Below are 21,710 nucleotides of genomic sequence, written 5' to 3'. Positions count from 1 at the left end.
GCAATTAAAACTCCTCCATAGGACCTCTGAAACAGGCCTGTGGAAAATCCCCCATCCTAATAAGCTCCTGTCATCAGAGGACACCGAGAGAAAGGAGGGATAAAAGGGAGGTATTAAAAGTTTCAAGAGGGCGGGAAACAACCAGAAGGGCCCTTCTTTCCCAGGAGGTCTGGGATTTGCATGTCTAGCAACTTACCAGGTGATGCTGAGGTTGCCAGTCCAGGGACCACAGTCTGAGAACCACAGACCTAGACCAACACCCTCACACCAGATGGGAAAACCAGACAGAGACCAGGACGAGTTCAAGATCTCACAACTACTTGGTGCAGCCCCAGGAAAAGACCCAGTGTAAGCTCCCACAGAGCAAGCCTCAAATATGTTTAAATGCTTCCCTCCCCACCCCCACTAAGGTACAGAGTGTTTATCAATAGTCATCATCATCCTTATCCTGGAATGAGGTCTCTGAAAGTCCAGAGTAGAAACAGGTAGTGGGGGGGATGCTGAGGAATGAGCAACCTGCCTCATCAAAACGCATGAAGCCAAGCTGGGAAGGAGCTCCGCTAAGCAGTTCTTTGATATCTCCAAATGACAGCATTTCCTTTGTTTCTTCTTCCTTTAGATCAGAGTAGAGGCAGACAGAGATTTTCAGAGCCCTTAGGCATCATCTAGTCAAACCTTTTCAGTGAGGCCCAGAGAGCGCAGGAGGTTGTCCCAAGGTCACTTAGCGCGTTGAGTAGTTCTCCAGTTCTCCACCCAGTACTGCTTCATCCCCTGGGTCCTCCCGAGCCCCTCACACATCAGAATGCTCTAGCCCAACCAACATTCTAAAAGTCGGCCTCTCTCAGGAGGGAGGGAGGGAGGTGCTGTGTGCCTGCTCAGCTGAGGCTATGAAGCTGCCTTTCCCCTGTAGGACAGAAAGCACTTTCCTCCTGCCCCTACCCCAGCCAGCAACCCCCAACCCCCACCCCAGACGAACTACTGCTTGGCCCTCTCGCCTCTTGGTTGTCACAATGGGATTCACTCATGGGCATTGTTATTCCTTGTGTCTGGAACTTAGAAGAAAACCCCTCTCAGCTCTAAAAACCCAGGATTCTGGGAACAGAAGACCATGCCATGGAGTCAATAAGAACACAGGCCTGTGCATTCGTTTCCTAGGCCTGCTGTAACGGAGTACCACTAACTTGCGGGGGCTGGGGAGGCAAACGACAGAAATCCACGGTCCCCCAGTTCTGGAGGCCGAAAGTGTGAAAGCAAGGTGCTTCCTGGGGTGGTTCTTCCTTCGGGCTGTGAGAGTCTCGCCCATGCCTCTTCCTCCAGCTTCTGGTGGTTTGTGGGCAATGTCTGCCATTCCTGGGCTTGTAGAAGCATCACCCCAATCTGTGTCTTTATCTTCATGTGGCATTGTGTGCCCCTCTGTGTCCAGATTTCCCTTTTGTAAAGACATTCATCATCCTGATTACAGGCCTCTCTCTCCAGTATGACCTCATTTTAATTTAACTAATTGCCTCTGCAATGACCCTATTCCCAGGTAAGGTCACTTTCTGAGGCACTGTGGGCTAGAACTTAAACATATATTTGGGGGGACACCATCAGTCCATAACAGCTTGGCTCATGCCCACAGTTGGCCTCACCGTTCTCTCACCTGCCACCCAGCCGGCCCAGGGCGAGTCCCAGCCCTCTGAGCCTCAGCTGCAAACATAGAGGACTGATCAAGAACCACAGGCAGTCACAGAATGGCAGCCACTACCCCAAACCAGCAAATCTGGGCCACAGAGAGCTAGCATGGCCTGAGCCTCAGCTCCATTCCTTGTTAATTTTGTGGCCATGGGTGTTTTAACGTACCTTTCACATCAGATTTCAGTTTTTCTCATTGGAGAAATGGGGGTCACAGTTATATGAATTCCAGAGAGGAGAATAGGAGATGTTTCGTGAGAAAAGCACTCTGAATGCTATCAAGTAGGGTAGTGGCTACAGACGGTGGGGAATAGCGAGGCTGGGCCACCATGAGGGACAAGCCACCTATGCAGGACAATGAAGGGCAAATTGGCAACCGCAAGTCAGACGCCCCAGAGTTTGCAAGCAGCTGTAAGCTATTCTCCCAGGGGGTTCTGGGCCCTGGAATGCCAGCAGAAACATACTCTGGTGAAGGTTATCCACCCAGATCCCGAGTGCTACCAGTGAGGCCTGGATGGGCACTTCCTGTGAGGCTGGGGAAAGAGGAATGTCAGGGTCAGCCTAATTCACTGCGCTTCCCTGCCCTCCACAGAGCTCTGCAGCCTCTAGCTGGCCTGTCAGCCAGTGAAGGGAAAAGGGGGGCTGGGGCCTGGGGCGAGGCCAGGAGGCCAGCAGACTTGGATTCGAATTCTGACATTGCTGCTCACTGACTACGCAACCTTCAGAAAGTTCCCTCCCTCTCTGAGCCTCAGCTTCTCACTGCAAAGTTTGGGTAATTGCAGGACCTGCCTCATTCGTGAAAAGTTAATGCATGTGATGAGTAGAAAGTGTTTAATGCAGTTCTTCCTCTGTAGGAAGTATATTTCTTAAGGAAAGAAAAGATAAGAGAAAGAAAAGGAAAATAAAAGTTCCAGTGGTAGAAAGAGCTGGGTGCAAGAGTTAGGAATCTGCCACCAACCTCCTATGTGATTTTGGACAAATCACCTGACCTCTCTGAGCCTCGGTCTTCTGTAAAGTGATATGTGTGCTTGAATAGCTTTCCAGGTCTGACCTCACCTCTGTTATCTGAGAGTTGGTCACTGCAGAAGCATGTCAGAGCCCCAAAAAAGGGATGATGCACGGGCAGCAGCATGGGGGAGGCTGCTCTAACGCTCAGGACTAGCTGGGCTCTGTCGAGCACTCCCCTGCCCCTGGAGCTCAGGGATGCAGTGCCCTTCCCCCACCTCTGCCACCTGCTTTACCGCAGTCCAGCCTGTTCCATCCAGAATGACCTCTCTCTGCTGTTCCCGCCTCAGAGACTTTGTACATATAGCTTCGCCCTATGTGTACATATGTGTGCTTGCTTACACACACACACACACACACACACACACACACACACACACACCACTCTCTCTGCCTATGGCAGATCCACTCCCTGCAGGAAAATGCTACCATCAGCTGAATGCAGGGAAAAGCCCCCGGAAGACAGTAGTCCTCTGCCCTAGTTCCAATGTCCCCACACCAAGGAAACAGTGTCACTGACAGCTACTGGCGGGGGGAAGGGAAGGATATGGGGAAGGAGGGGGGGATGCCACAGCTTCCTGGAGGGCCAACCCCAGGCATCTGGGAATAAATCTTGTGTCACCTGGAATGAGACAAATCTCATGGTGCCAGCCCTGGAGTGGGTCCCCTTGCCCTGGAGAACCCCTTAGGAACCTGGGCTTCTGAGAAAGTCAGGTGAGAGTTCAAGGCCAAACCCAGCTACTAACTTAGGGTTTAGAGCTGGGGCTCTGGACTTAGATCCAACAAATGTTCACCGAGAGCTTCACATGTGCCCGGCAGACTTTCAGACTCGGGGGATCCAGCAGGGATAATCAACAGCTCAGGATTACTGCGGTCATGCAACTGACCTTCCAGCAAGAGGTGACAGTCAATAAATAAAATAAAATATGGCATGTTTGAAAATGAAATGGTGATGGGAACAAGCAGCAGGGAAGGTAAGGGGTGGCTGAGAACACAGGCAGCAGAGGGAGGCTGGCCGGGCAGGCCTGACAGGAGGACTTGAGGGAGGTGAGGAGTCATCCAAAGAAGAAATCTGGGTCACAGGGAACCACATGATAAAAGTTCTATGGGGTTATCCAAGTTAAAATCCTGGCTTCACCCCTTATCAGCTATGTGGCCTTAGCAAGTTACTGAATCCTCTGGTGCCTCACTTTTCTCATCTACCAAGAGGGGATAATGCCCAAAGGGTTGTTAGAAGCTAAAAGTGAATAAGGGCCAGAATGGCAGAGTGAGGATCTCGGTGAATTCCCTTTCCCTCTAAAATAGTGAAAAAATGGGCTAAAGAATTAAAATCAACTATAAGTTTATAACTTGGGAATTAAAGAAAGCTACAAAACAATCTGGAAATCATCTATCCAAGAGAAACAATTGAACATCAGTAAGAGAGCAGAATCTGTGACATTTTAACTATTCCCAACCCCTCCCTCCCTAGATCAGTATCCTGGTAGCCAAGAGCCAGCAGCATGGTGGACAACAAAGAAATCTGTGTTGGAGGCTCCATTAAACACAGCATATCAAAATGTATATAGTGTGCAGCAAAAACAGTGGTTAGGAGGAAATGTATAGATGTAAATGTCTATTTTAAAAAAGAAGATCCCAAATTTTAGTCAGTCCCTAAATGCCTACCTTAAAGAACTAGAAAAAGAGCAAACCAAACTCAAAACAAGCAGAAATAGGGGAACCATAATGATTAGAGCTAAAATAATTGAAATGGGTAATAGAAAACAGTGTAAAACTAAATGGAAGCAAAATTGGTTCCTGGAAAAGAGCAACAAAGTTGGCAAATCTTTGGCTAGACTGGCAAAGAAGAAAAAATAACACTCAAGTTATTTAAATCAAGAATAAAAGAGATGATATTATTAATTACTTTACAGAAATAAGAAGAGTAATTAGGGAATACTATAAACACTATTTCCCAACAAATTAGATAACTTTGATGCAATGGACCAATTCCTAGGAAGATACAAATTATATAAACTGACTTAAAAAAACTCCAGATAATCTGAATAAACCCATAATAAGCAAAAAGATTGAAATAGCAGTTTTTTAACTTTCAACAACAACAACAAAAAGCCAAGACTCAGATAGATTAGTGAATTGTAAAAAATAAATAAATAAATAAACAATTAGTACTAGTTTTGCACAATCTCTTCCCAAAGTAGAAAAGAGAGCACATCCCCCATCTCATTTTATGGAGACCCAGAGGTCAAATCACGAAAATACATCATAAGAAACCTATAGGCTAATATCCCTTATGAATGTAGATGCTAAAATCCTCAGCAAAATACTAGCAAGCTGAATCCAGTCACATATAGCAAGTAGTTATTCACCGTAACCAAGTGGGATTTGTCTCAGGAATAATCCAAGGGTAGTTTAGCATCTGAAAGTCAATCAATGTAACACACCATATAAATAGAATAAAGGCTCAACATTACTAATCACCAGGGAAATGTAAATCAAAACCACTTTGTGATGTGACCTTACACCTGTTTAGATGGCTATTATTAAAAAGAAAAAGAATTTAACAAATGTTGGTGAGGAAGTAGAGAAATTGGGATGCTTGCACACTACTGACAGGAATGAAAAATGTAGTCACTCTGGAAAATTAGTATTCATTTACTCAAAAACTTAAAAAAAAGAACTACCATATGATACAGCAATCCCACTTCTTGGTTATTTCCAAAGGAAATGAAAATAGGATCTCAAAAGACACCTGCACATCCATGTTCATTGTCGCCTTACTCAGGGCAGCCACTATATGAAAGCAACCTCCAGTGTCCATCAACAGATGAACAGATAAAAAGAAATGGTATATACACAATTGAATATTATTCAGCCATGAGAAACAAGGAAATCCTACCATTGGCAACAACATGGAGGGAACTTGATGGTGGAATGCCAGTTGAGAGTGGTCAAACAAAAAATATTGTATGATATCACTTCTAGGTGGAATCTTAAAAACTTAAACAGAGTAGAATGATGATGACCAGGGGTTGGGGTGGGTGAATTAGGGAGACTGGCCAAAGTGTACAATCCTGCAGTTAGAAGGTGAATACATTCTGAGGATCCAATGTATAGTATAGTGACTTTACTCAATAATATTCTATAATATATTTCAAAGTTGCTAAGAGACTAGCTCTTAAATGTCTGCCGCAAAAAAGAAAGAATTATGTGACCTGAGACATTAGCTAAAGTTACTGTGATGATCATATTGCCACATATAATGGTATCAGACCAACACCTTAAACTTACACAATGTTTTCTGTTAATTGTATCTCAATTAAAAAAAAAACACCTGATCCACAGAGTCCCCAATACATTCTGCTCTAAAAGTGCCAACAGAAGGGCTGAAAATCACAAGGACAATGGACCCTGTTTAAATCAGAGCAGTGCCTGTCCTGGTTCTGTCACTAAACAGCCCCGGAGCCTTGGGAAAGCCACCTCTGAGTTCTAAAGCATGCTCCAAGCCTCACGTTCAAAGACTAGGTATAAGAACAAAATATAAATCAGATTAGGTCACCCGGCTATTTGCCCCAGGCTTTAAGGTCCTGAATCATTTGGATTCTGTCACTCTCAGCCTCATCTTGACCATCACCCCCGTGACTTTCTGCTGTTCCTCCAACACGCCAAGCCAGTTCCTCACCCCAGAGCCTCTACACTCACAGCTCTCGCTGCCTGGAGCATGATTGCCCCAGTTCCGACCACAACTTGCCCTCCTCATAACCCACGTCTCCACTCTAATGCCACCTTCTCAGAACTCACATCCTGATCATCCAAACAAAACATGACACTACAGTATTCTTAACACTTATCAGTCTCTGAAATCTGTATTTATTTCTTTTTTGGCTTCCACTCAACCTTCTCTACTAAAACACAGATTCAATGAGAGCATGGACATTCTCATAACCATGACTGGTGCTCAGAGATTTTCAGTATTTGGTGAATGAATGAAATTTCTTAACTGAGCAGGAACCATATTCACTAAGAAGGATTCATTTGTACAGTGAATTTATTGACATTTAGCAGGAAACTGAGTCCTGAGGTCACAGAATTTGATCAAGTAGAAAGCAGGAAGGTCACACCAGCATCCAGGTCTCAGGAAGTAGCAGAAATCAGGTTGCCATAAGGGCAAAGAGATTGGTAAGCCCAATCCCAGACTCAGTCCCTTTTCCCCCCAACACACATCCATACACACTCACATTTGCTCCAAACTCTGCCTCCCCCCAAAAAGCAGCTCAGCAGCTGAGCTCCCCATATCACACCCTAAGATCCCAAACAGGGGAAAGATCACTCTTTATAATTACTGAGTAGGAGCTTCCATACGGCATCCTGCGAAGAACAGGGAAGCAAGACAGATCAGAACAAACAGCTTATTAAATTATCCACTGCATCAATTCAATGAGCACTTCCAAATGGCTTTCTTTTCCTTTTTTTTCTATCCATGGTTTTTAACATTTGCTCTCTTCTCTTCACTGTTTAGGATTCCCCTTAGGTGTTCAGATCACTGCTTTCCTTCTGCCAGCTGCTGTCTTTTATCATTTATCATTCACCTCCCTAAATTGTCCATGTAGTTGGAGGAGGGAAGGGTATAGCCATGTTGCAGGCTGGACCCAGCTTTTGACATTAGAAGACCCATATTCAAGTCTTGGTTCTTCTGAGTGATCCTGGACAAAGCTGTAAACTTCTCTGAGCTGTGGTTTCCTCACAGGTAAGATAGGGGTGCTAACAGAGGGGTGCCACCCAGGATGGGGCACAACTTAGAGGGAATGACATAATTCAGCCTGTTTTACAAATTGCCAAAAGGGGAAACAATTGTGAGCTGTCTGGGCCATGTCCGCCCTTCATCTATAACACAAAATTATCTGAACAAGTGCTAGGAAAAGTTATTCTGCCTTCAGAGAGCTCTAGAGAAATGTTCTTCAGAAGAGCTCTTCATTTTCATTAATGGGCATCCAGTTTGTAAACAGATTGGTAAAAGAATGCATTGGTCTACCTACTAGTCATTCACATTTCTGTGTGAGTCTGGTTAAAAGCATCCCTGCATGGATGAGGGAATGAACTTTCTTATAGAGTTTGGGCAGGCAGGAAGGAAGGGTTAAAACCTGGGAATACTCCAAAATGGAGTTTAAGGGAAGGGACAGAAAGCATCCCTTAGAAACTATCTGTGTGAATTTAAACTCAAATTCTCCAATCCTCAGATTCCTCATCTATAAAATGAGGAGAGTAGTACCTACTTCATTGAATTACCATTAGAATTCAGTGACTTGAAGAATGAACCACTTAACATGAACGTAGTACAGAAAAAAACAATGACCCTCCTACAATGGCTACCAATGTCACTGCTAATAGGGATATTATTGTATTTACCACCAGCAGCTGTCAATAATCAGCACAGGGCCTTCATAACCTTGTCTTGAAAGATTTCCATCTTTCAGAGCCTCTTTTGTATCATTAATCTATTGTTATTTAACAAACAACTCCAAAACGTGGTGGTCTAGAACAGCAGTGATTTATATTTTGTTCATGAATCTTTAATTTCAACAGGCCCCAGGGGAATGGCTCACGTCTGCTTCATGTGACAGTAGCTAAAATAGCTCAAGTGGGAAGTAAAGGATCTGCTTTCAAGATGGCACATTCATACTAGTAGAGATGGGCCTGTGGCAGGGAGCTCAGCCAGGGCTGTGGGACTGTGTGTCTCCATGAGTTAAATGGGCTTCCTGGCAGCATGGTGACCAGGGTCACAAGACTGAGAATCACAAGAGATAGAATGGCATTTTTATGACTTAACCTCAGAAGTCACATAGCATCACTTCCTCTGTGGTAGTTGTCCAGGCAATCACAAAGACCCACCCATGTTCAAGGGGAGGGACATGGACTCTACCTCTTGACACAAGATTAAGATGTAGAAAAGCACATGAGAGAGAAGAATCATTGCTGCTTTCTTTGAAAAATGCAATCTGACACTTCCCAGGTGCTTACTCTCACCTTAACCAGACCTAGTCTCTCCCTTTAAGTCCAACTTTATTGTGATGTTCATGTTATCCTGAACCTCTCCCCACCATCTTTTTTTCTCTTAATATGGAAAATAAATGGAACAGAGATTGTGGTACCAGGGAGAAATAGAGAAGCTTCAGAGTTTGGTCCTGCTGTTACTGTTTGAGACACAGACAAGTCTGAAATATAACCTCATTAATTTGGAACCTCTTGAACCTTCAATTTCATCATCTATAAAATAGGTAGCAATGGCTATCCCTCAATGAATTTTTTGAGATTAAATTAAACAAGTCAAACTTCATGAAGCATTTACATATTAGTAAGCCTGCCTTCTCAGACACGTTAGCTATTATTCTGATGCCACAAAGTTAAAATTTGTAATGATTCACACATAAAGGATATTTATCTTAAGAACACTCTTGTTTTACAACCAGAGAGAGTTAAAGGTAGAGAAAATATGAAAGGGTAAGGTAGAAAAGGAAAGTTATTTTAAATATTTACGGCACAACATTTTTCAGCCGTTTACATGGAGAAGATGGGGCTGGTACACTACCTTCTAAGTTGAGTCAGTTTGGGAGGAGTGTGGGGAGGGGCTCCCACAGATGGTGGAGGGGCCATGAGTGAGTCTAGAGAAATGGGCCAGTCTGAAGGGCACAGAGGAGGATCCCTGCAGGGCAGAGAGAGTTCTGCCAATCTCAGCAGGACCACACAAGGAGACAGATGACATTCCAGCCGCCTTCCAGCTCTGAAAGTCCCTGACCCTCCATTAGCAGAGCTTCTTTTGATTACTAGCCACAGAGTCTGGCTTTGGCTATCTTAAATCACAGCAGGAATATAGTGGAAAGATACTGGAATATCAAGAAGGGCAGAAGGCAGTGTGGCTCCAGGGATCTGGGCAGCAGGGAGGGTGTGTGGGCTTCTTACCAGAGTGCTGTCATTATGGGAACTTGGCTCCAGGGACCTCCAAATCAGTCTTTACACTGCAAGTTTACAAGCTCCAGTGCCCGGCCCTGGATTAGTCAGCTCCAGCCAGGGGAATGGGTCCCCCACACGGGAGTGGCTGCTGTTAGCTCATCCACGTGAAGGTGCAGCTGTGGCAAATCTAGAGCTAACCACTTATCCACTCAATTCCTGCCTGTCCCCACCCCCGAACGCTCAGTTCCTTGCTCAGCTGAGACCTATTCAGCAGAGCCCTGTGGAGACAAAAGCCTTAGCAGCTTTAGCCTTTGAATAAATGGGGTAAAAATCTGCATAAAGAGGAGGGTGTCAAGGAGCCCTCCCGCAGAAAAGGCCCTCACCAGCTTTCTTCTTCTCCCCCTCCATTGTCTCAAAAATGGCCCTGCACTGGCCAGATGGCTGGGGGACCTGGAGAAGCATTCACCCACCAAAATATGTTTACTATTGAATTACCAAAGATTCGTGTTTCATGCTACTGACATGGACACTCTATTTCATGGCAGACAATATGCTTAGTGGTTAAGATTCCAACTGGAAATGACAGAGACCAGCTTTAAATTTCAGTTCTACTTCTTCTGTATCATGTAACCTTGGCCTGCCTCCTCAAGCTACAGTGAAATTCAGCTAATAATCGGGCCTACCTTATAGGTAATGATAGGTAATTACAAGGCTTACACAAGAGAAGGTAACTCGAGCATTCACATAGTGCCTTATACCCAGCAAGGCCTATGCCTACATGACTATGACTCTTATGATAACAAACGAAAGAAGGACTCTCTTGTCACTTTTACCTGCCAGTGCCAGTGTCAGCATGATCCAAGACCACAAACATCAGAATCACCTGGAAAATCTGTCAACAATGCAGCCCCTTGGCTTATTCCCAGGTTATCTGATTCTGAAGATCATGAGAAAGGCCTGCAATCCCCGTAATCTAAGTGATTCACAATTAGTATAAGTACCAGTGTTTTAGATCATAAAATGCTCTTCCTTAAAAGCAAGGAAATTGACAATTATGGAAAGGAAATGATTCAACCTGAGATGTCAGGTTGAGAATTATGGGGTACATTAGTTTTATAGTGTGCCTAACAAATTACCACACACCTAGTGGCTTGAAACAACGTAGATCTATTATCTTACAGTTTCTGTAAGTAAAATGTCTGGGAATATCAATGGCTGAGCTCTGTTCTTATGTTTCATTGAACTGAGATTGAGGTGTTAGCTGAGCTGCCATCCTTTCCGTAGCTCTGAGTCCTCTTTCAGCTCACATGAGAGTAGGAAAAATGCTGTTTCTTATAGTTGTAGGACCATGGCCCTCATTTCTTGCTGCTTATTAGCCAGGGGTCACTCTCAGCTCCTGGAGGCGGTCCCCGGTCCTCACCATGGGGCCCCCTCCATCTCTCACACCAGCAATGGAGCTCCTTCACATGGAATCTCCCTCATGCTTTGAGTTTTTTAGGCCATCTCTAACTTATAGACCTAGATTTAAAGGGCTCGTGTGGTTAGGTGAGGCCCATCCTTTTGATTAACTCAAAGTCAACTGATGAGTAACCTTAATCACATCTGCAAAACTCCTTTGTCATATAATATAACATAATCACGAGAGTGATAGCCAGTTCTATTCAAAGATTTCACCCACATGCAAGGGAAGGAGAAGATATAAGAGTGAGGGTCAACAAGGGTCAGTTTATTTATTTTTATTACCCGTTGCTAAATGTTGTTAATTAATTTTTTAATATAATTTATTGTCAATTTGGTTTTCATATAACACCCAGTGCTCAACCCAACAAGTGCCCTCGGGCAGTTTCGAATTCTTCCTTCCACACTGGGACCACAATGTAAGACTGACAAAACACAACCTCATCTGTCATGCAGAAGTTACCACTGCATCTGATTGCAGCACTAGCTTTCTAACTCCTCTCCCTAAGTCAATGCTTGTCCCATTAATGCAAGAAAAGTTCATCAGCATCAGATGTGCTTATATAACTGTGGTATTTGAGGCACTGTAAGCATGTAAAGTGTAGATTCCTTGAACAGATGCTTCTCTTGGTAAATCTCTGTGAAACAACTGGCAATCCAGCTCACTCAACAAACTGAGCCTGCAAGCAGCAAACACACCCAAGTTGGATGTTACACTGACCATTCTAGCCAAGTGCTCAGAAAATCAAGCACTCAGACCGAACTGGCAACAGAGACAAAGGAACCTAACCCACCACCCACCCTAGGCCTTCTAGGTACATTATCCCATTTAAAAATCAAAACAACCTTATGAAATAAAAATTCTCATTACTATTTTATAGATTAAGAATCTGAAATTTTGGTTATGTAACTTGCTCAAGAAAAACATTAGTAAGAGGCAGCACCAAGATTCAAACCCAAGTCATTCCAATTTTATATCACATGTTCTATCCACAGATCCAATATCAATAAATGTTGGTTCTTTCTCTGTGAATTCAGCCATATCATGTATTAAAAAAAAAAAACTCACCCAGCAACACAGAGCAATGTCCCTCATGTAGTCTTAAAAAATAATAAAATACTACATTTTGTTCTTGCCCTAAGTAAAACTAAATCTCTCCAACAGTGTCAGATGTATTACTAATTATACAATTACATTATGCAGTCATGCTGGTAATAAAATTCTTGGAGTGCTTTCAGCAAATTCAAGTTTGGGGAAAATAATGGCTTGCTTTAAAATTATTTACTAAATTAAGCAATTCTTTACTCAACATTGTTTTTAATAATTCAAGTACAGGATGTTTTATTATGAACATTTCCCAAAAACAAGTTTAAAAAAATAATTCAATTCTTATTACCATGTGTGTGGTTGCTCCAGTAAAGTATTTTTTTTAAGAAATATTTAATATTTCTGTTTTGCCAGGGAGTGGAGAGTTTTTCACCCTTTCCATGATTCTTTCAAATAAGATTAAGTGGCCTCTCCTTCCCAACCCTAAAACTGGCAGAGCCCAGGAGGGAAGGCCACAGTTTCATTTACTTCCCTCAGCATGTGAACACAGATGTTTGTAAGTCCTTGAGAAAAGAGGAAAAAAACACAATGGCAGAATTTCTTTTGTTTAATTTATAATAGTTTATTGTCAAATTGGTTTCCATATAACACCCAGTGCTTCTCCCCACAAGTGCCCCCCTCCATGACCATCACCCTCTTCCCCCTCCCCCCCCCAGTCCTCGGTTCATTTTCTACTGAAATAGTCAATAGTCTCTCATGATTTGTGACCCTCTCTCTCCTCAACTCTCTTTCCCCCTTCCCCTCCCTATGGTACTCTGTTAGGTTTCTCCTGTTAGACCTATGAGTGCAAACATATGGTATCTGTCCTTCTCCGCCTGACTTATTTCACTTAGCATGACACCCCCGAGGTCCATCCACTTTGCTACAAATGGCCAAATTTCATTCTTTCTCATTGCCATGTAATACTCCATCGTATATATACATACATATATATATATGTATGTATATATGCCACATCTTCGTGATCCATTCATCAGGTGATGGACATTTAGGCTCTTTCCATGATTTGGCTATTATAGAAAGTGCTGCTATGAACATTGGGGTACATGTGCTCCTATGCATCAGCACTTCTGTGTCCTTTGGGTATATCCACAGCAGTGCTATTGCTGGGTCATAGGGGAGTTCTATGGATAGTTTTTTGAGGAACCTCCATACTGTTTTCCAGAGTGGCTGCACCAATTTATATTCCCACCAACAGTGTAGGACGGTGCCCGTTTTTCCACATCCTCGCCAGCATCTACAGCCTCTTGATTTGTTCATTTTAGCCACTCTGACCAGTGTGAGGTGGTATCTCAGTGTGGTTTTGATTTGTATTTCCCTGATGATGAGTGACACTGAGCACAGAATTTTTACCCCTTTCCAAAGACAACTGCAATATCTCCCATTCCACATGCTTTTCTGAAAATATGATTTTGGCACCCTCTCAACAAGAAGTAGAGCCTACTTGATCTTCTAGACCAGTAGAATATAGCAGAAGTGAAGTGAGTCCAACCCTAACCTGGCCTGACAGTTTCTGCTTCCTTCCTCTTAGAACACCCACGCTTGCGATGATCCCTCCCAGAACCTTGCCACCATGCTATGCTGTGAGACATCCAAGCCACATGCAGACACTCTGGTTGACAGCCAGCCCAGACTGCCAACCATGTGAGGGAGTCAGCTTGGATCTCCAGTCCATTCCAGCCTCCTGGTGCCTGCAGCCCTAGCCACCATCTGAGTGCAACTACAGTAGGAGCAGCCCCATGTGAGAACCACTCAACTGAGCCCATTCAACAAAAACATGAGACAGGATAAATTGTTGTTTTAAGCCACTGAACTTTGGGGACATTTTTTATGTAGCAATAGACAACCAGATGCCCTCTACCAATTAGCCATAGGTATGAACCAAGACAACGCTTGGCCAATAAGTGAGTGACTATGTCCCTATGAAAGAACAATTAGAAGTTTCTCTTCATTGAGCATCTGTTTTCCCCTCAATGAAACACAGAGGTGGGACTAGATCAAAAGTCATAACCTAGAAGTCATTATGAGTAGTCATTGGTAAGAGAATTCTAAAACCCTAGGGGAAAGTACACACTTACATGTGATGAGGCCACACTGGCTAACAAAAAACCAAGCTTCCTTGTTTGAAGCTATAGTTATACAACTTAGTATGTCAACACTGTTTCCTTCTGCTAGTCAGAAACTGCTTAGCAGTCATATATGGCTTTCATAGCTAAAAATGAAATAAAGAATCAAATGCTGCTTAATTCAATTAGTGTGTTCAGTACAAAATGCTTGTTTGTTTGTTTTAAAATGTGAGCTTCTTGGCTGAGGAAGGATGGGAAAAAACCAATATTGACTAAGCAAAGTGACTGGTAACAATGTTAATAGCTACTATGTTTTGACCATTTACTATGGACCAGTCCACACATAATGCTAAGTGTTACAAGTATTAGTGCATCTCATGCTTCAAATAATTCATTACTATTACCATTCCTATTTGACAGAGGGAAATACTGAGATAAAAGAGACCAACTATGTGTGTAAAGACACACAACTAGTAAACAGCAGTGCTAGGGCTCAAATCCATCCAATTCCAAAGTCTATATCATACTGGCTCCCAAAAAAAATCTATATTTGTGTCAAACTCAAAAAAAACTCAAAAACTGTTCCTTTCACCCCCCTTCTTCCTAGAGAAAAGGATCCATGTCAGGGAGATGGTTGGTATTTGCAGAAGTGTGCACGTCTCTGTCATGGCATAAAAATGGGACTGACTAGTGTTTCATAGGACTGGTCAGCATCACTCAGGACTAAGCTGTCTCACACTGCTTGGAGGAAGGGGTGGAAGGGCGCAAACTGCTGCTAAGCTTTTGGAGACTTGTCTCAGCAACTAATACTGTGGGAGACGTGACTATAGCATGTTGCCGAAATCCTGCTTCTAGGCATATGCCCCAGAAAAGATCACGCACACGCAACAAGGAGGTACTTACGTGGAGGCTCATCACAAGTGTTGGTTACAGCAAACACGTAGAAGAACCTGAACATTCCACTAACAGGAGAATGAAAAAGCCGACTGCATATTATTGCCATTCAAGGGATTACTATACAGCACTTAAAAGTGAATCAACTCAAACCACATGTTTCCAATGGATAAACATCAAAACAATATGAAAATGAAAAGGCATACTGCAGACTGATGTATGCCACATGAATCATTTCTATAAAGTTATACAATAAGCAAACATTTACATGTTTCTAATACATACATATATACATGGGAATATAAAAAGCATTTTGGGACTATTAAACACCAGTCATGATCATGGTTTGGTCTGAGAATGGAGGAGAATGGGAAAAGGTCAACATAAAAAGCATATAATTTATTTGAAATATTTTATTTCTGGGTCACCTGGGTGGCTCAGTCTGTTAAGCATCCGACTTTGGTTCAGGTCATGATCACACAGTTCATGGGTTCAAGCCCCACATTAGGCTCTTTGCTGACAGCTCAGAGCCTGGACCCTCCTTCAGATTCTGCATCTCCCTCTCTGCCCCTCCCCAACTCACACTCTGTCTCTTGAAAATAAATAAGCATTAAAAAATTGAAATAATTTTACTTCCAAAACTTAGTGGTAAATATATGGGCGTTCATTATACTGTCAGTTCATTTGGAATGCTTGAAAGATTTCACAGTTTTTAAAATTGTGCATGGACCCAACTTCGCCACCTTGCTTGGCCTTCTGGTCTTGAGAATCCTCTACTGAGTTACTTCTCCACTGCTCCCCCCACCTGCCCAAGCCCTTAAATCTGAGTTCTTTCTTTCTTTTAATCAAAAGATGCTGTTTATTTAGAGTTTAAAACACAAACAATCCAGAGATGGTTTGCATTTTAAAAGAAGTTCCAAATAGGAAGGATTTTCAAGACCTAAAAATGTAACCTTATAATGGGAATGATTCTCCTTGGGTTCTGCTAGGCCTCTGGTAAAATTATATCCAGCCATTCTACAAATATTTATTGAGTACTTACTAAGTGCTAGGGACTCAGAGGCTGCCACACTGCATACTCCAAGGGAAGGTATGCTCCTGAAATTGTGCCCTGCAGGCCCTGGGCATCAAATTCTGGGGGATACCACAGTGACAAGGCATGAAATGGTCATGCTACATAGGTGAGCACTCCAAGTGGAAAAGAAGAACATCCAGTCATGGATTACCTCTCTTATCCAACTGTCTCATTTTACCCAAATGGGGAAACAGAGGTCCAGAGATGGGGCTGGAGTTGCCTAAGGTCACAGAGCAGATTAGGGATGAGGACTCAGGTCTCTGGACTCCAACTTCATACTCATTTCTCTGCCCTATACTGTGTCTTTCTACACTCCATCAGACTGTCCATGAGCAGGTTAGATAGAGGCAGTGAGCAAATAAGAAGGAAAAAAGAATTACCTGTGCCCCTTTCCTCAGTGCCACTTTTCTCCTTACTTTCTTACTTTTATCACCTCCCCTGGCTTTCTAGTGGCAAGGTGTTAAAAGATGCAATCGATCCCAATGCTGACCCCACCCTCACTGTGGATCCAGTGTTACCATTAATCACCCACTCCACAGAGAAAGTGCCCCCACCGTTAAGTCAGGACTCAACCAGGAGACAGGTCTTCCAGAGACAGCTCTCCCAGAAGCAGGCTGGGGCAATGGGAAATAAAGCAAGAGGCAGAGGTGAGAAGAGCCCAGGAGGGTTTCTTCTCACTCCAGCTCTGCCATTCACATGCTGAGTAAGCTTGAACAATCCTCTCCCCTTCTCTGAGCTTCCACTTGATCACCAGGTTCTAAGAGAACAACCTCCTGGATCTTATTAATGACAAATATCACTAAGGAGGGGCTTACAAACCTGAGTCATATACATAACATAACCTGAGTGTCATTAGGTAATCTGTCTGAACAGACATCCTAGAAAGCAACAGAACAGGTCATAGTCATCTGTGACTTGTGATGTCCTCCATCAGTTCCCCATTTTAGTGAGAGCTGTACCCCAGTTTCCCCTCTGAAAACCACATTTTCCACCACTCTCTGCCAATAGACTCTAAAGAGAGTTCCACCCTTAACTCCCTAACTCCACTTGGGGATCATAGAACCATACCCTAAGCCAATCAGACCAGCCTATTTGCCCTGACACAGTGACTGGCTCAGGCTGGACATGTGATCAAACAGAGTGAATGAAAGAAACTGCCTATTGCTGGGAGCCTGAATGCAAGCTTAAGCAACAGAAAATGGAGCCAAGAGATGAAAAGAAATAAATTGGTTCCCAATGACATTATTTAAGACCCATTATCAAACTGTTCCTGAAGCCATCCTTATTCCTGAACTTTAAATTCCCTAAACCTTAAATTTTCTTTTTTAGTACTTGAGATGAGTTTTCTGTCACTTGTTGGAAAGAATCCTGAATGACACACTATCCCACTCAGGAAGGTCACCAAGCCTCCCTTTGATTACTTTCAGCTGCAGGAATGGCTCTACCTCTTAGTATTTCTGCTAAGTTTACTTTTTTTCCTTGCCTCTCCAATCCACTCCAAGGGAGACATCAAGGGACAGCTGAGAGAAGAGAGGAAATGACAGATGTGAATAGTGAGACCATCCGTAGCTGCAGGACTGGCTGACATTTATGGGAAGTGTTAAATCGCTAGGGTCTTCCAGGTTGTTTAATATCATATATTGATTTGCTTTTGTTTCCCTGAAGGGACGAAGGGTTTGACTAACAGCCAATGTTCCCACGAGGGCAAGTGCCAGAAGGGTTTTACGGAACATGAAAGAATGGAAAGTCAGAAAAGAAAAGGAAAAGGGAAGAATGATGGGCTGTGAAATTGGAAAATAATATGTACTTCGCTGGGGCTGACACTGTCCTGAACAAGCAGGTGAAGAAGGTGTAATTTATCTCGGACATCTTGCCACTTTCTCTAATAGCATCTGTAACCTCTTTCCTACCAAACTGCTACTCTTCCCACAGGGGCGCCATCTTGACTCTTCCAGAAAAGGAGGTAATTAGAGTTGTTCCTAAGCGCTTTTCATACATTTAGCCCTTCTACATACTCTCATCTATTTAATAAGGATTTGTGAGGTGTCCATTATATGCCAGAATAATCTTTTTATTGTTGTTGTTGTTGTTATTGTTCCTTTTAGAATGCAATTTGAATTTGTAATTGTTTTTAAATATAATTTAAATTGCTAATCCCTTCTATTTCTGTGAGCTTCTGGTCCTCACAGCGTCCCCACGTGGTAAGCACTAAAGAGACTGTTCTGCCAGACACCAAAGGAGAACCAGGGTGTCTGCTGTGTCTGCACACCTAGTCCAGTGCCCAGCATGGTGCAGGGGCCCCGTCAGCAATTCACAAATGAATCACAAGAACATCCTTTTCACCGAAGAGGAAGCAGAAACTCAAGGAAGAGAGGCACCAGCCCAAGTGAAAATCAGGTGGATTAGAACCATGTGTTGTTTTTTTAACACGTCCTTCATCCAAGACGTCTCCTCCTATAACCCATCTCATCCCCCCAGCACTCCACTGCACTATACCCTGCCTGGCTGCAGTTTTACAGTCAGAAGTTTGGCCACCCAGCCCCATCTCCAGTCTTCTCTCTTTCTTCAACCCACCTGGAGAGGGGTTAGTAAACCAGAATGAAGACACACATAGTATCCTCTGCCAAACATATGCCCAATGAACACCACGCCACAGACCAAAGTGAGAGGAGCTGATAATGGTGACTTCCTTATGCATCCACGCCCTGGATTTCTTTCGGCCCACTCAGATCTAATTTTCTGAATTCTATCAGCGTCATCATCATTAACATCACTGATGTCTTCTGAGCGCTTACTATAGATTAGGCACTGTCCTAAGCCATCTCACTTACATTACCTCATTTTGTTCACCAACAATCTTATGAGGCTGTTATGATGATAAATAAGGATGAATTATTCTCTCTTTGCCAATGAGAGAAGAAAGGCTCAGAGACAACTGCAAGGTCATGTAGCTACTTATTGGCAGAGCCTAGGTATGAATTCAAGTTTCTCTCATATACCCTCCTCCCACCAAGGCCTGAACCAATCAATAGACAATATAACAACAAAACAAAAACATCAGATTGTCCAGCACAGGCAGCCCTTAACTTCATACCTGCTCCATTTATTTTCCTCTGTAACAAACTTGCTGTATGACTTTAGGCAGGTCACTTGGTCTCTCTGGGCTTGGGTCTGTACATTTGTAGAAGTGAGAAACTGAACTAGAACTGTCTGGCCTCAAAGGGTTTAAGTGTCCTTCCAGCTCTGACATCATGTTTTCAAATTCCTTTCTTCCTGTTCAAATGCTGCGTCTACCTTTTGGGAATGAAAAATGCCTTGTTAAAAGTGAAATATACCTAGCATTTCCCCTTTGCAGGAATCCTTAAATGAGACTGAAGCATGTTATTGTAGGAAATCACAGACTCCTAGAGAACCAAGAGAACATTCTAGTTACAAATTAGTTATAAAAAATCTAATAGCTATCATTTATGGGAATATTTTACCGAGTATTCCATATATTTTTCCACGAAGTTTTGAACAAGCCTGTAAGATCTGTGCTTGTATTATTCACACTATACAGAAGAAATAGAGGAACAGAGTGGTTAAGTAACCTGCTTGAGGTTACACAGCCAGCAAGTATTGAAATTCAGCTGGGCCTTACTCCAAAGCACCTCTCAGAAATCTCATCCAAGTCTCCAACCCAGAGACTTTGAAAATCCCAATTGCCAGGCTCTATCTAAAGATCTGCAATAGTGAAAAATTTCTAAAACATTTACCTTTTTAGAAGTGGAGATCACAGGCAAACAAAACATATGCCTTAAGTCCCAATTAAAGAGAGAAGAGAGGTAAGTGTGCTTCCTTCTGAAGTGGTCCACCAAAACAGAAGGAACTCTGCCTTCTTCTGGTATTGTATCTGCTTGTAGCAAAAATGGTGCTTAAAAAAATGAAAAACATATTTTACGTACACCAGTCTCCTGTGCAATGTAGACACCATTAGTCTAGGTAATTGCCATCAGGATGACCATCAATAGACCACTGCATGAGACTGTATTCCTTGCCTTTAAGCAGAGATAGGTACAATGGTAACGATTCTTATGGCAACCACCAGGACAGGAAGGCAGCGTATGGAAGAATTTTGACCCAAAGACCAGGTCTCCCAATCCTCTCCCAAATATGAAAACCTGTACATCATTACAAATACTACCCTTCCACTTTGCACTTGTCCAAACCCTCTCAGGTTCAGAGAGTTCCAATCCCTGCCAGAAAGCCCTCCCAGAGTTTTCCAGTTCCCACTGGCTTAGCTCTTCATTGCATTCTAATTCTCTTGTGGGATAGTTTATCTCCACTGCCCCCAACCAAAGAATATGTGGTTCTAATTACAGCTTAACAATGTGACGTTGGGCTAGTCACTTTGCCCCTCTAAACCTTCATTCTTCATCTATAACAAAGTGGTTGGATTAAGAATGGCAGATCAGTTTTCTTCCATGAACTTTCTCCATTCATTTTCTAGTGGCTGTGCTCAAAAGGATTATGAGGTCAACTCTGAACTCAGCGTCAAAGACTGTAAAGATCAATTGGTGATGTCTGCCATGGCCATAACAGGAGTAAGAAGCAATTCCTGTGCTATGGCTGTGGCCATCCATGGACCAGATGATATCTGAATTTCTTCTGCTCTGACAGTTCATCCTTTTTTTCTTTTGTATCTACAATATTAGGAATACATTCAGTCGAACTTTCTCAAATTTTTCCAACAAAGTATTTCAAACGGGGACAATGGAATAAAGATATACAGGAAAGCATAATGAAAGAGTCAGTAGTTTTAAACTTATCAGGTCAGCCCTACAAAATCAGCATGCTGTATTTCCCATCTTCAGTTGCTTTGAGATTACCTGCTCTATTCTTCAGTAAATTTGCCTTTATCAAGTTCAACTGAGTTGAATGTTGTTGCTTGCAACCAAATTAACTCTGCTTCTTACCAAGAACTTATAATAGTTACCACTTACTGAGCACTTACAGGTACCAGGCATCGTGCTGAGAGCTAGACTTAATTACATTTAGTCTCCATTATCATCCTAGGAAATTGGTGTTATTACCCCTATTCTACACATGGTGAAATTGAGATTAACCACAAGGTCTGTGTTCCTAACTGTACATTTGCTAAACAGCTTCCAAATTATATCCTGGTAATTTTAATCTTTAAGAGAGGAGGAGGTGTCAAGACCAACTGGTACTACAGAAGGTGCCATGTTTATTCTACACATTCTTCTTGGGCTCAGCACCATATACTCCTAAGGATGCACATGTGGTATTTGGAAACACAGAAAACCAAGTAGGTCCATCAAAACTTACTCATGAAGGGCTATTTTGACATGATTTCATAGAGCATTTTGGAGAGTCTTCTTGCCAGCTCCCCCAGGCTGGTGACTGAAACACCTACTCCATCTCAGCAACCCCACCTGGCTCTGGCAATGTGACTGCACTCACTGCAGAGCAACCTCCTGGC

The 21,710-nt window shown here is 43.0% G+C and overlaps 1 long non-coding RNA gene across 1 annotated transcript; it reads left to right on the top strand.

Annotated features, from left to right (window-relative positions):
• Window positions 1-8,573: 8,573 nt before the first annotated feature.
• LOC115293252 lies at window positions 8,574-14,444 on the top strand. Its single transcript, XR_003909446.1, has 2 exons — window positions 8,574-8,689; window positions 13,725-14,444. It is a non-coding gene; the product is annotated as an uncharacterized LOC115293252 (long non-coding RNA).
• The last annotated feature ends 7,266 nt before the right edge of the window (window positions 14,445-21,710 follow it).

This window comes from Suricata suricatta, chromosome 6 (assembly GCF_006229205.1).
Source record: "Suricata suricatta isolate VVHF042 chromosome 6, meerkat_22Aug2017_6uvM2_HiC, whole genome shotgun sequence".
In the NCBI taxonomy this organism is placed as follows: domain Eukaryota; kingdom Metazoa; phylum Chordata; class Mammalia; order Carnivora; family Herpestidae; genus Suricata; species Suricata suricatta.
The sequence above is the reverse complement of the archived record's forward strand: the minus strand, read 5'-3'. Positions and strand labels throughout refer to the sequence as shown.